This window comes from Taudactylus pleione, unplaced genomic scaffold, assembly GCF_031769625.1.
Source record: "Taudactylus pleione unplaced genomic scaffold, aTauple2 ptg000062l, whole genome shotgun sequence".
Taxonomy (NCBI): domain Eukaryota; kingdom Metazoa; phylum Chordata; class Amphibia; order Anura; family Myobatrachidae; genus Taudactylus; species Taudactylus pleione.
Genome location: NW_028284464.1, coordinates 306,195 through 320,259, shown reverse-complemented (window position 1 = coordinate 320,259; position 14,065 = coordinate 306,195). Strand labels below are relative to the sequence as shown.

The following is a 14,065-nucleotide window of genomic DNA, read 5'->3' as shown; positions in this document are numbered from 1 at the left end:
CTGCTAACCTTGATACTTTTCTTATCCTCCAAACTCTCATCACCCCTCACCCACCCACTTCTCTTTTACCCACACTTTCGTACTTTATATCTCCCTTCTTTCTTTGCTTTCTACTATCTAAAAAAAAGGAAAAATTAAGAGACAACTAGGTTTCATCTTATCTAGCTCATATTTTTGCTTATTAAGAAAATTCTAGAATTGAAGGGGGAAGCAGTCTAGAAGCCGATGGACGGAATCCCAATCGTCGGCTTTCCGACTGTCTAATCCCGGCAAGGGTTAAATGACAAGCGTCGAAAACCTGACACCTGTCATTTTCCCTACGCCGGGAGCCCGACACCTGGCTTACCGATCGAAGGTAAGCCAGGCGCGGACAGCCGCGGGGGGAGGGTTAGGTTTAGGGTTCCCGGTGGGGACTTAAGGTCAGGCACCCCCCCGGGAGGTTAGGTTTAGGCTAGGGGAAGGGAGGGTTAAGCACCCCCGGGGGGGAGGTTAGGGTTAGGCAACCCCCCCCCCGGGGGACTTAGGCTTAGGCGGCGGGGAAGGGGGGGTTAGGTTTAGGCACTTAGAGGGAGGGTTAGGCACTTGGGGGGGAGATTAGTGTTAGGCACTTGGGGGGGAGGTTATGGTTAGGCACCCCTAAGGGACGGTTAGGGGGTAGAATAGGTTAGTCAATACTTACCTTTTGACGATCGGGATTTGCACTGCTGCCGGGATGCCGCTGCCGGGATTTGAACCGCTGGCCATGCGGTAAATCATACTGAATCCATTGAAGGCACAGGATGACGAGTATCTGTTAACTGGGCCATAAGAAACTCGTAATAAACATGGACTTTTCACCCTACAGGACGTCTATGTGGAACTTTTTCTCAAAGGACATTTGAATTCACATAAAAAAATTAATGTTAACCTGCAATGTCCGTGGACTTTACCCTTCATACTGCATTATATACCTTTGTTTATGGTCAATCCATGCATTTTATCTCCTTAAAATGTATCCCCTTTTCACTTTTGTAAGTCTGTTTTTATCTCAATAAAAATATTGTTTAAAAAAAAAAAATGGAGGAACCTCTACAGTTGTCATTCTGAGCTATATTTTTACAACCTTTTAATTCTCTGCTCCTGCCTTTCCCATTTATTTTCCTCTTATAATAGTACTGAAATAAATTATTTTTAATAGTTATTGTAGCATTAATCAATCAATACTGCGTCTAATGCTGGCCATACACCTACATGACCAGCATAAGATCCGATTCATCATACGATTTCCCTACGATTCCCCGGCCGTCCTGACCACACGAATTTGTGTTTTTTTTCACACGATTTTCATTAGATCAGTCGTACGAACACGCGTCACTATAAGACGGATCGTGTAAACGGTTGATCGTGTGCCTCATCAAAAACATGCGATCATGCGATAGATTGGTCCAAAATTTAAATAGAGGGCTGGGCTTCACTGGCGGTATAAAAAAAGCCTGCCTCTTCAGCTCTGTGCACTCCTGTTTGCTCTGTGATTAGTAAGGCTTGGTTTTACCCTGCTGGACGCTCCTCATTGCTAGCTACTGTGCATTGCCTTGTATTGCCTAGCTTTACAGAGTGCTTCTTGCTCTATTTACTGTGGTTGGTCTGTTTTCTGCTTTTTTGTGGTGATGGATCCCTGCCGTTATAGAGCACTGCTGTCCTATGCTGTGGTCAAGCTGAGTGAGGAGAGGGTGAGGGCCCAGCATAGGAGGAGGAGGAGGTCCTGCTGGACCAAGGATTGGCTGCTGGAGAGGGAGAGTCAATCCTATATGCCCATGCTGATGGAGATGAGGGACAACAATCCGCATGACTACCGCAACTTCCTGCGGATGGATGACACCACCTTTCTGGAATTGCTGCGTCTGGTGACCCCCTATATCCGGAAGCAGGACACCAAATTTCAGATGGCCATCACAGCCGAGGAGAGGCTTTTGGCTATGCTGAGGTACCTGTATGCTTGATGGGGGTGGGCCGCACTTCTACTAGTAGTGATGTAGTGGTTCCTATATTTTGGGGAAAGGGTCGGGTAGGTGCTGCAACGTATGCAAGAGTACTTGTTGGGTAAATACGACAAAAGTAGGGTGGTATACGTGAGCTCCTAAGTGCGAGAGATAATGATTGGAGGTGTAGAATGTTAGATGGAGGGGTGTGTATGTGGGAGGGGTTGGGGAGGGGAGTGTGGAGAGGATGTGGTTATGTATAGGTAGGTGGATGTAATAAAAACTGACAAATGATGTTGGATCCAAACCTATTTATTGGGTAGTCACAATGCTCCCTAGGCGGTTCCGTGTGTAGACGTACATATGGTGAATAATATTGATAGTCACGATATAGCCCACGGTTGGGAGGGTGGGTGGACCCTTTTAGGGGGCTCCTTTGGCGTGCGGTCCTCACTCCTGCATGTCCTCCTGCTGGACCTTTGGTCGACAGACTTACGGCAACCGGGGTGTGATGTGGGCTGTGGACCAGGGTGTCTATTGAGTTGGCGGCGTCCCGCTCTGCTTGGTGGTGGACTTACCTACCGGTAGGTGGGGAAGGGTCCACGGTGGATGGCAGTTGTAATGGATGTCCTGATGCCAAGCTTGGTGGTAGTGAAGTGATGCGGAGGTACGCGTGCTTCGGATGATCCCACGAGCCCGTGGGATTGGCGTTTTTGTCCCGTTCGTGTCCCGGGAGGGACAGGTGTAGCAGTACAGAAGGTGGGAGTATAGGTGCAGTTGCAGTATGTCTCCAATGCATTTCGGCGATTTAGCCTTTTTCAAGTAGTTACTGAGTACTAGATAGTTCTGTTATTTTTAGTGGACTTCCGGGGTGTGGGTCCGGTCACGTGTGATAAGCGGGCCAATAGCGTATATCAGTGGGCGTGTCGTGTTGCTGCATTAGTGGGTATCTGAATGTTTATGACATGTAGGTCATGTGGAGGTGGGCGGGTTGTGTCTGCAGGAAGTGCGTGTGCCAATGTGTGTGCCTGTTAAAGGTGGTAAGTGGTGATTGGATAGGACAGGCTGGAGGCGTGACTCATGAGAACGAGGCGTGTCTGTGCTTATCGTTGCCAACTTTACATTATGTTAGCATGTTGCTAAGGCTACGGGGGGGCGTGTGTATCCGTGAGTCACATGACGGCGTTGTTATGGACTCGTGTGTGACGTAGTTATGACAAATGGGAGTGGGGACTGTGGGTGTATGAGGTGTGTATTTACGCATATGTGGGGAACAAACCCAGGGGGGGGGCCTGATCGTACTCATATTGGTGGGGGGCGTGCGTGGATTATGTCGAGATACTGCGTTAGTATGGGAATGCATGGGTATAGGGTGGGCGGGGTGTGTGGCCATTGTGGGTCACGTACACATAATGGTCCAATAGTGAGTGGCGTGGGTGTATCCTACGACACATGTATAGGTTCCAAGTAATTATTTGGTGCAGCGTGTATTAAACTATTACCGTTAGTGATCCGTTGCTTACGGGTGGGCCATCAAATGATTAAACCTAAAATGATTAAATGGTACATGTGGTGATAGGTTGGGGGCGAAGATATCTGTGTGTAGGCTCCATGTTGAGCGGGGTAGAGTGGTCTTTTGCAAAAATAGTGTAGTGTTGTATGTATAGGAACCTGTGTGTAGTCGGTGGGGTAAGGGGGTATGGGAGGTGGGTGGGTGGTTAGGTATGTATATTGTGTATGTGCTTATCTAGTGTCAGGGATCTGTGCTGACATGATCTAGGTGCAGAAGGGTAAGTTGTACTAACTGTCTAGTGAGCGTCTCGTGACGGGTGGTCTACCATAGTGGGGTCAATATGGGTACCTTGTTAGTAGCACTCATTGTGAGGTACTGGTGCTGGTAATGGGTGCAGTGAAAAAACAAACGGTTATCATACCAACAGTACCTGACAAAAATACACAAACCACACAGACACACTACCCACCCACCACTACCATTAACAGACTCAGGTTCCCCCTGTAGCACCGACTCCGACATCCACAGATCCTTTAGTATACACGAAATTGACGAAGACCAAGACGAATTGCACTACGCAAACCTAGCCATGCTCTCACTAGAACAAGGCTGGATCAACACCACAAGAGGGGCCTACAATATAGGCAAAATACCCACAAACACCGGACCCACCCTCACGACAGCCGTAACAACACAACCTAACACACACCCTGACCATAACTCTGAACAATGGGCGGCCCATTTTTTAGATCTAGAGGCAGGCAACAGGACCTGCCAAACTCCATCGAGACACTCCACACAAACGCCAGTAAGGCAAAAAAGGAAACTAAATCAAAGAGACGAGGATGCAGAGGGGGGGACAAATTGAAACAACACATAACCACCCAACCCAGCACGACAGCGCCCTCCACAGGCATCTTCAACCTTAGCGATCAGACATTGTCTAACGATGACATCTCAGTTCTAAGGAAAGGACTGAAATTTGCACCACACATGGGTTTAAACAAATTCGAGGTGTACCTTGACCTACACAGATTCATCAGATGACTCACACTTAAGAAATATTTCCTATCACAATCCACAACCAACAACAGGTGATGTAGATAGATACAAACACTCCAAACTAAAACCCCTGAGCCATCTCAAAGGCCACCTAATCCACACCTTTGAGAGACTAGTGATGGACGATATCAACCAAATACCCACACCCACAAAGAGTAAGACACCAAATTTGAATCGTAGGGAACAGACAGCACTACACCAATTGCAAAATAACAACAATATCATCATAAAACCAGCTGATAAAGGTGGAGGAGTAGTCATTCTGAATAAAACAGATTACATTACCGAAGCAAGAAATCTACTCTCAGACACACACGTATGAAACACTCAAACATGATCCAACACACACCTTCAATCATGAACTACACAACATTCTCCAAACAGGACTGACCACCGGCATCCTGACCAAAAAGGAATTCGAATTCATACATAACCTGCACCCAGTGATCCCGGTTTCTTACTACCTCCCAAAAATACATAAAAACACTGACAATCCCCCAGGCAGACCAATAATATCTGGCATTAATTCCATGACAGCATACCTCTCCCAATACATAGACCATTTTCTACAACCCTACGTAAAACAGCAACAATCCTACATACAAGATACGACACACATACTAAACATTCTCGAAGGGATCTTGTGGGGTGATGACCACTGGCTACTGAAGTGATGTTACATCATTATACACAGTCATTGTCCACCAACAAGGATTGGACAGCATCAAACATTATCTAGCCCAAGACCCGACATAGACCCAATTCATCCTGGATGGTATAAACTTCATCTTGACGCACAATTATTTTTGGTTTGACAATGACTTCTACAGACAGAAGACAGGCACCGCCATGGGGACTAGATTTGCCCCCAGTTATGCCAACCTTTTCATGAGCAGGTGGGAGGACGAGCGGATCTGGTCAGGGCATGACTGGGGGAAAGTCTGGTCCTATGGGCCAGGTACATTGACGATATCATCTCTATTTGGAAAGGACCACACAACACCCTCATGGACTTTTTGACTTACATTAATGACAACGACAGACATCTCCAATTTACTACACACCATAGCAGGACAGACGTTAATTTTCTTGACTTACAGATCTTCATCGACTAATGACATATCCATACCAAGACATATCACAAACCAGTTGACGTCAACAGTTTCATGCTCTCCAGCAGTGGCCATCACCCTAATTGGTTACAAAACATACCAATAGGACAGTTCAAACGGATTCGTAGGAACTGCACCAAACTCAGTGATTACTACGAACAAGGCACCAAAATGAAACAACAATTCATGGAAAAGAACTATGATAGTACAACACTTCAAAACACTCTTGACCAAATAGGTATGGAAGAAAGAACGCCATTACTTCAATACAAGGCAAGTAGTTTAGAGACCTATACAGACAATGTCCCATTCATTACACAGTTCAATACCAGTGCCACCAGGATCAAACAAATAATAAGGAAACATTGGAACCTGCTTTTAAAGGACGAAGCATTAGCCCCCATACTACCATCGCAACCAAAAGTGATCTATAGGAAGGCACCCAACATCAAAACCAAATTAGTTAGCAATCACATACCCCCCACCACAGCCAGACAAATGACTTTAGATAAACAACCCCTCAAAAAAGGTTTTTACCATTGTGGCACGTGCAGTAACTGCCGCAACCTAGGGCACAGAAGCACCAGACCAACCACCACCTTCTCCTCCACACATACAGGAAAAATCTATAACATTCAAGAACACATATCATGCAATACTAGCCACATGATTTACTTGTTAGAATGTCCATGCAAAATGCAATATATCGGGTGCACCATCAGACCCCTAAAAACTAGGATAGCCGAACATATGAGAGGAATCAAGATCAAAACGGACACGCACAATGTTCCCATACATTTTCGAGACAAACATGACAGCTGCACCTCGGGCATGACTTTTACGGGCATAAAAGCAATAAGCAAGAACTGGAGAGGGGGAGACATTACCAAGAGACTTAATAAGGAGGAACTCAAATGGATCTTCACCTTGCAAACATCTATACCCCATGGGCTGAATATTGATAATGAGATCAAATCAGTCATTTCTAAATAACATCATTAGTGGCTTTAGTGCATCAATATATACATCATGTACCACCATCAACATCACCAACACATACCACTGTTTGTTTTTTCACTGCACCCATTACAAGCACCAGTACCTCACAATGAGTGCTACTAACAAGGTACCCATATTGATCCCACTATGGTAGACCACCCGTCACGAGACGCTCACTAGACAGTTAGTACAAACTTACCCTTCTGCACCTAGATCATGTCAGCACTCACCCCCCACCCCCGAGATATGGTCCCCCCACAGGTCCCTGACACTAGATAAGCACATACACAATATACCTACCTAACCACCCACCTCCCATACCCCCTTACCCCACCGACTACACACAGGTTCCTATACATACAACACTACAACACTATTTTTGCAAAAGACCACTCTCTCCCGCTGAACACGGAGCCCACACACAGATATCTTCGCCCCCCAACCTATCACCACATGTACCATTTAATCATTTTAGGTTTAATCATTTGATGGCCCACCCCTAAGCAACGGTTCACTAACGGTAATAGTTTAATACACGCTGCACCAAATAATTACTTGGTACCTATACATGTATCGTAGGATACACCCATGCCACTCACTATTGGACCATTATGTGTACGTGACCCACAATGGCCACACACCCCGCCCACCCTATACCCACACGTTACCATAGTAACGTGGTATCTCGACATAATCCACGCACCCCCCCACACATATGAGTACGATCACGCCCCCCCCTGGGTTTGTTCCCCACATATGCGTAAATACACACCGCATACACCTACAGTCCCCACTCCCATTTGTCATAACTACGTCACACACGAGTCCATAACAACGCCGTCATGTGACTCACGGATACACATGCCCCCCCGTAGCCTTAGCAACATGCTAACATAATGTAAAGTTGGCAACGATAAGCACAGACACGCCCCGTTCTCATGAGTCACGCCTCCAGCCTGTCCTATCCAATCACCACGTACCATCTTTAACACGCACACACATAGGCACACGCACTTCCTGCAGACACAACCTGCCCACCTCCATGTGACGTACACGTCATAAACATTCAGATACCCACTAATGCAACAACACGACACGCCCACTGATATACGCTATTGGCCCGCTTATCACACGTGACCGGACCCACACCCGGAAGTCCACTATAAATAACGGAACTATCTAGTACTCTGTAACTCCTTGAAAAAGGCTAAATCGCCGAAACACGTTGGCGACATACTGCAACTACACCTATACTCCCACCTTCTGTACTGCTACACCTGTCCCTCCCGGGACACGAACGGGACAAAAACGCCGGTCCCACGGGCTCGTGGGATCACCCGAAGCACGCGGACCTCCACATCACTTCACCACCGTCTAGTGGCTGTGACCATTCACCCTCGTGGCCGACCGTCCACCCGACTACCCCGCGGGACCAAGGAGGCTAGAAATACCACCAAGCTTGGCATCAGGACATCCATTACAACTGCCATCCACCGTGGACCCTTCCCCACCTACCGGTAGGTAAGTCCACCACCAATCAGAGCGGGACACCGCCAACTCAATAGACACCCTGGTCCACAGCCCACATCACACCCCGGTTGCCGTAAGTCTGTCGACCAAAGGTCCAGCAGGGGGACGTGCAGGAGTGAGGACCGCACGCCAAAGGAGCCCCCTAAAAGGGTCCACCCTCCCCCCCAACCATGGGCTAGATCGTGACTATCAATATTATTCACCATATGTACGTCTACAGACGGAACCACCTAGGGAGCATTGTGTCTACCCAATAAATAGGTTTGGATCCAACATCATTTGTCAGTTTTTATTACATCCACCTACCTATACATAACCACATCCTCTCCACACTCCCCCTCCCCAACCCCTCCCTCATACACACCCCTCCATCTAACATTCTACACCTCCAATTAATATCTCTCGCACTTAGGAGCGCACGTATACCACCCTACTTATGCTGAGGTACCTGGCTATGGGACGGTCCTTTCAGGGCCTAAAGTTTGGGACTAGCATCTCGGCTCAAGCTTTGGGACGTATTATCCCAGAGACGTGCAAGGCTATCGTGAAAGTGCTGCAGTTCCCTTATTGTGAGGTAAGATAACACACACCACACTTTATTTATTGTCAAACCAGAAACATGTTTTTTTATAAGTTTCTCTAGTTTGCTAGTTATGTGAAACATTAGATTAAAAAATAATACTTATGTGAAACTGAAATACTTACAGTCAGGTGCATAAATATTGGGACAATGGTTTCTATATGTTGCTCCCACTTTTTAAGGGGCCAAAAGTAATGGAACAAACTAAACAATCCTAAATCTAATCTTCACTTTTTAATACTTTGTTGCAAATCCTTTGCAGTCAATTACAGCCTGAAGTCTGGAATGCATAGACATCACCAGACGCTGGGTTTCGTCCCTGGTGATGCTCTGCCAGACCTCTACTGCAAATGTCTTCAGTTCCTGCTTGTTCTTGAGGCATTTTCCCTTCAGTTTTGTCTTCATCAAGTGAAATGCATGCTCAATCAAATTCAGGTCAGGGGATTGACTTGGCCATTGCATAACATTCCACTTTTTAGCCTTAAAAAACTCTTTGGTTTTCACTGAGAAGCGCTGTCCAATGAGTTCTGAAGCATTTGACTGAATATGAGCATATAATATTGCCCGAAACACTTCAGAATTCATTCTGCTGCTTTTGTCAGCAGTCACATCATCAATAAATACAAGGGAACCAGTTCCATTGGCAGCCATACATGCCCACGCCATGACACTACCACCACCATGCTTCACTGATGAGGTGGTATGTTTTGGATCATGAGCAGTTCCTTTCCTTTTCCATACTCTTCTCTTCCCATCACTCTGGTACAAGTTGATCTTTGTCTCATCTGTCCATAGGATGTTGTTCCACAACTGTAATGGCTTTTTTAGATGTTGTTTGGCAAACTCTAATCTGGTGTTCCTGGTTTTGAGGCTCACCAATGGTTTACATCTTGTGGTGAACCCTCTATATTCACTCTTGTGAAGTCTTCTCTTGATTGTTGACTTTGACACATATACACCTACCTCCTGGAGAGTGTTCTTGATTTGGCCAACTGTTGTGAAGGGGTTTTTCTTCACCAGGGAAATAATTATTCTGTCATCCACCACAGTTGTTTTCCGTGGTCTTCCGGGTCTTTTGGTGTTGCTGAGCTCTCTGGTGCGTTCTTTCTTTTTAAGAATATTCCAAACAGTTGATTTGGCCACACCTAATGTTTTTGCTATTTCTCTGATGGGTTTGTTTTGATTTTTCAGGCTAATGATGGCTTGCTTCACTGATAGCGACAGCTCTTTGGATCTCATATTGAGAGTTGACAGCAACTGATTCCAAATGCAAATGTCACACCTAGAATCAACTCCAGACCTGTTACCTACTTAATTGATAATGAAATAACGAGGGAATAGCCCACACCTGTTAATGAAATAGCTTTTGAGTTGATTGTCCCATTACTTTTAGCCCCTTAAAAAGTGGGAGGCACATATAGAAACCGTTGTAATTCCTACACCGTTCACCTGATTTGGATGTAATTACCCTCAAATTAAATCTGAAAGTCTGCAATTAAAGCACATCTTGTTTGTTTCATTTCAAAGCCATTGTGGTGGAGAATAGAGGCCAAAATATGAAAATTCTGTAAATGTCCCAATATTTATGCACCTGACTGTATGTGAAAATCAGATATATTTAGATATAAAGATGGCTAAAATGTTAAAAGTATCACCAAGTAACCCAATCCCTGTTAAGTATGGTGCAGAATGAGCTTTGGTGTTTGTGGCCCAGATTTCAGGGGAGCAAACACATGCTGAAAGTGCAAAATCAGTGAGCCCAGCCCCACTGACATGCACTTCCAGCATGTGTTCCTAGCCCCCTCAGAGTCTGGAACACAAACACCATGCTGCATTCAACACCATACTTACCAGGAAGTGTGAAATGTCAATAATACAAAAAAAAAGTGTAAAATTCTTTGGGAAAAACATAGAAATTAAGATAAATCATCATTGTCGTCATTTACTTCACGTAATACTGTGAAAAAATTGGGTGGTGAGGGTGTAGAATGTGAGGTTCCGAATTTGTTGTGGACCCGGGGTGGTGATAGGAGCAGACACAGAAGCAGACTTAAATGAAAAAGTGGGGTTTTTTAATAGGTGACTTAGAAGACATGGGAATGGCAAATGAAAAGTCCAGGTATAGCACTAAAGTGCCCTTGATAACTGTAGTGGGGTTAATGGATAATGTCCAGATAGTGACAGGCAGGAACAGTCCAGTAAACAAATATGGCGAGCTGTAACAGAGTGCAGATATGATGAGCTGTAACTGAATGCAGGAATGATGAGCTATAACAAATGGAGGAATGATGAGCTGTAACAAATGCAGGCTGTGGTAATGAAGTCCAGCTGGGAGTGCAGGGAGGCAAGGTGCAGGGAACAGCAGGTTCAGGTACTCAGGCAGGTAAAAGGTATATGGAGGGTTCAGGCTAAATCCAGCAGGTTGGAGCAGGCAAGGTTCAGGCTAGTAGCGTAACAGGCAGGCAGATAGGGCACAGGTACTCTCTCTCAGCCGCAGCTGAGAAACATGTTGCACTGGCAAAGGAAGTAAGGCTCTGGACCTTCCTAAATACTCAGTGCCATGCTGTGACTGGCTGGAATGAGCACATGACCTACCAGGATTGGACAGCTGGAATCACATGGCCGCAGGCAAGATGGCGGCGCCCATGCCAACGGAACGGAAACACCGCCAGACCTCACCAGGCCTAGTGACAATGTGCCTGCACAGAACCATGCGCAGCCAGTGCCCCTCGCCAAACACCAGAACTGCTGCCCGAGACCTCCCCGCCATAATGACCTCACAAGTAATACCCGGTGGCTACCATGCCGAGAAACCCTGGCCGTGACATAGAAGTTGTTTGGAAGGACGCGGCGGATGGAGTTATATTTTCGTAGGAGGAGGTGTCTGGGGGAGCAGCATGGTAGGTGGAGGTGGGTGGGGGAAGAGGTTGGTAGGAGGTGGGGGGCCCAGTTTGGATGGAGGAGGTTGGGGGAGTCTGATGGTAGGTGGAGGTGGGTGGGGGAAGAGTTTGGTAGGAGGAGGTGGGGGGGCCCAGTTGTTTGGATGGAGGAGGTGGTTGGGGGAGTCTGATGGTAGGTGGAGGTGGGTGGGGGGGGCCCAGTTGTTTGGAAGGAGGAGGTGGTTGGGGGAAGAGGTTGGTAGGAGGAGGTGGGTGGGGGATGAGGTTGATAGGAGTAGGTGGGTGGGGGCTGAGTTTGAAAGGTGGAGGTTGGTGGGGTATCAGGAGGGTAGTGTGTTAGTTTGAAGTTGGTGGATGGTATGTTTGGGATTAATAGTAGGTGGGTGTTGCCGTGTTGAGTGTAGGTGGGGTTTGAACTACTGGCCGGATAATAATGGTAGTGTTCGATGTCAGTAGACATTGCCTTGCTTTAAATATTAGGTCAGTTGTCAGCCTTTCAAATTGTATTCTTTGGTCCTGGACCATTCCTCGCAGCACTGCACTGACATAGGGGGTCATTCAGACCCGCTCGTGAGCGGCAGTACGCTCGCAAAAGCGGGTCGATGTCCCCCACTGCGCATGCGCACGATGGAGGGAGCTCCGTCGTGCGCATGCGCGAGACCTGGAGAGCGACGGGCTCTCCATCGCTCCGGGTCTCGCACCAAAGGGGGCGTGCTGTTGATGTTGATTGACAGCACGCCCCCTTTGGTGGGCGTGCCGGGGGCAGGCCTGCCAGACAGAGGGACATGGGACATGGGAACGCCTACTGTCTGAAGCCGGCCCCACTGACATCACTAGTGATGTCAGTGGGAGTGATTTTGGCTCTGATAGAGCCAAAATCACTCCAGGGCTTGCGGCAGCGAGATCCTACCGCAGGGTCTCCGTCGCAAGCCCGATGGCCGCGATGGTCAAGACCATCGCGACCATCATCATGGACGCTCGCTATAGCTGTGGGTGGTAACCCACAGCTATGCGAGCGTCCATGAGGACGCTCCAAAAAAAGGTAGGAGGGCCCTGATTCAGAGCGAGTGCTCTGGTCAGAGCGTTCAGCTCTGAATCAGGCCCATAGGCCACAAAGTTGTCATATTCATCTGGTGGTGTCAATAAGGCCTGGATATGTAGCGGGTCTTTAGTGTCTTTATTATTGTTTTACTTTGTTTTGTAGAAATTGCTGGGGTGGGGTTTGGAGTCGCAACACTCTCTTCTCCACTGTGTTTGTCTGGGTTGCTGGTGATATCTGAAGTCTGTAAATAGAGAACATTTGTTCAAATTTAATTTTTACATTGTTTTCTATTTCTTTCACAGTTCCCTACAAGCACGGAAGAGTGGATAGCCATTGGGGATGAGTTTGAGAGAGGTTGGCAGTTCCCAAACTGTGGAGGAGCTATCGACGGCAAGCATATTAGGATTATCCCAACTGCCAACACAGGGTCCTACTACTATAACTATAAGGGCTACTTCAGTGTTGTTCTGATGGCTGTGGTTATCGCAAACTACAAGTTCCTGTTTGTAGATGTGGGGAAGAACGGACGTTCTTCCAACAGTGGCTCCTTTCAGAAGACGGCATTCTACGAGAGGCTCACCACTAACACCCTTCATTTGCCATCCAGAGAGTCAACGAAACATGGGCTGAATTTCGTTTTTGTTGCTGACGAGGCTTTTGCCCTTCATGAAAATGTCATGAAGCCATTCCCTCAGAGGGCCTTGACTCATGAAAAGGGGTGTTCAATTACCACCTATCTCGTGCAAGGCATATTATGGAGAATGCCTTTGGGATCTTGAGCAACTGATTCCAGATTTTGCATACCCCAATAAATTTAAAGGTCGAGAAGATTGACTGGGTGGTCACGGCTTGCTGTGTCTTGCACAACTTCCTGCGCAAGAAAGCCACCCAGCAAAGGTCATTGTTAACACCTGCAATTGAAGACCCCGAAAATCCGGAAGAGGTTGCTCCGTTCCCCTCAGTCGCGCACCCCGCGGTTATTCTCTGGCCAAAAAGGCTCAGAGAGGAATATATGGCCTATTTTATTGGGGACGGTGCAGTGCCGTAGCAAGAGAATATGATCTGAAAAATTTGGAACTTACCGTTGATGTCTCTGCAGATGCCAGGAAATCCTCTTCCAGCAGGCTGCACTCCTCTGACTCAGCCATCACCTGTACTGAAGATCTCAGGGGATCCTGCTGCACCAGGAACATCATCATGTCATAATACTAAAGTTTGGGTTTGTATATGCTGTCAGCCCCGGCTCCAGAACGTTTTGAATCCTCCACGTTCTTATGCTGTTTGATGAAGGTTGTACGCAGATTCTGTATCTTATTGCGCACCCACACTAGGGACTTTGCATTTTCGTGATATGGCATACTATACTCTG

At 47.0% G+C, this 14,065-nt stretch overlaps 1 pseudogene; it reads left to right on the top strand.

Annotated features, from left to right (window-relative positions):
- The first annotated feature begins 6,476 nt into the window (after window positions 1-6,476).
- LOC148534865 (uncharacterized) lies at window positions 6,477-13,744 on the top strand (annotated as a pseudogene).
- The last annotated feature ends 321 nt before the right edge of the window (window positions 13,745-14,065 follow it).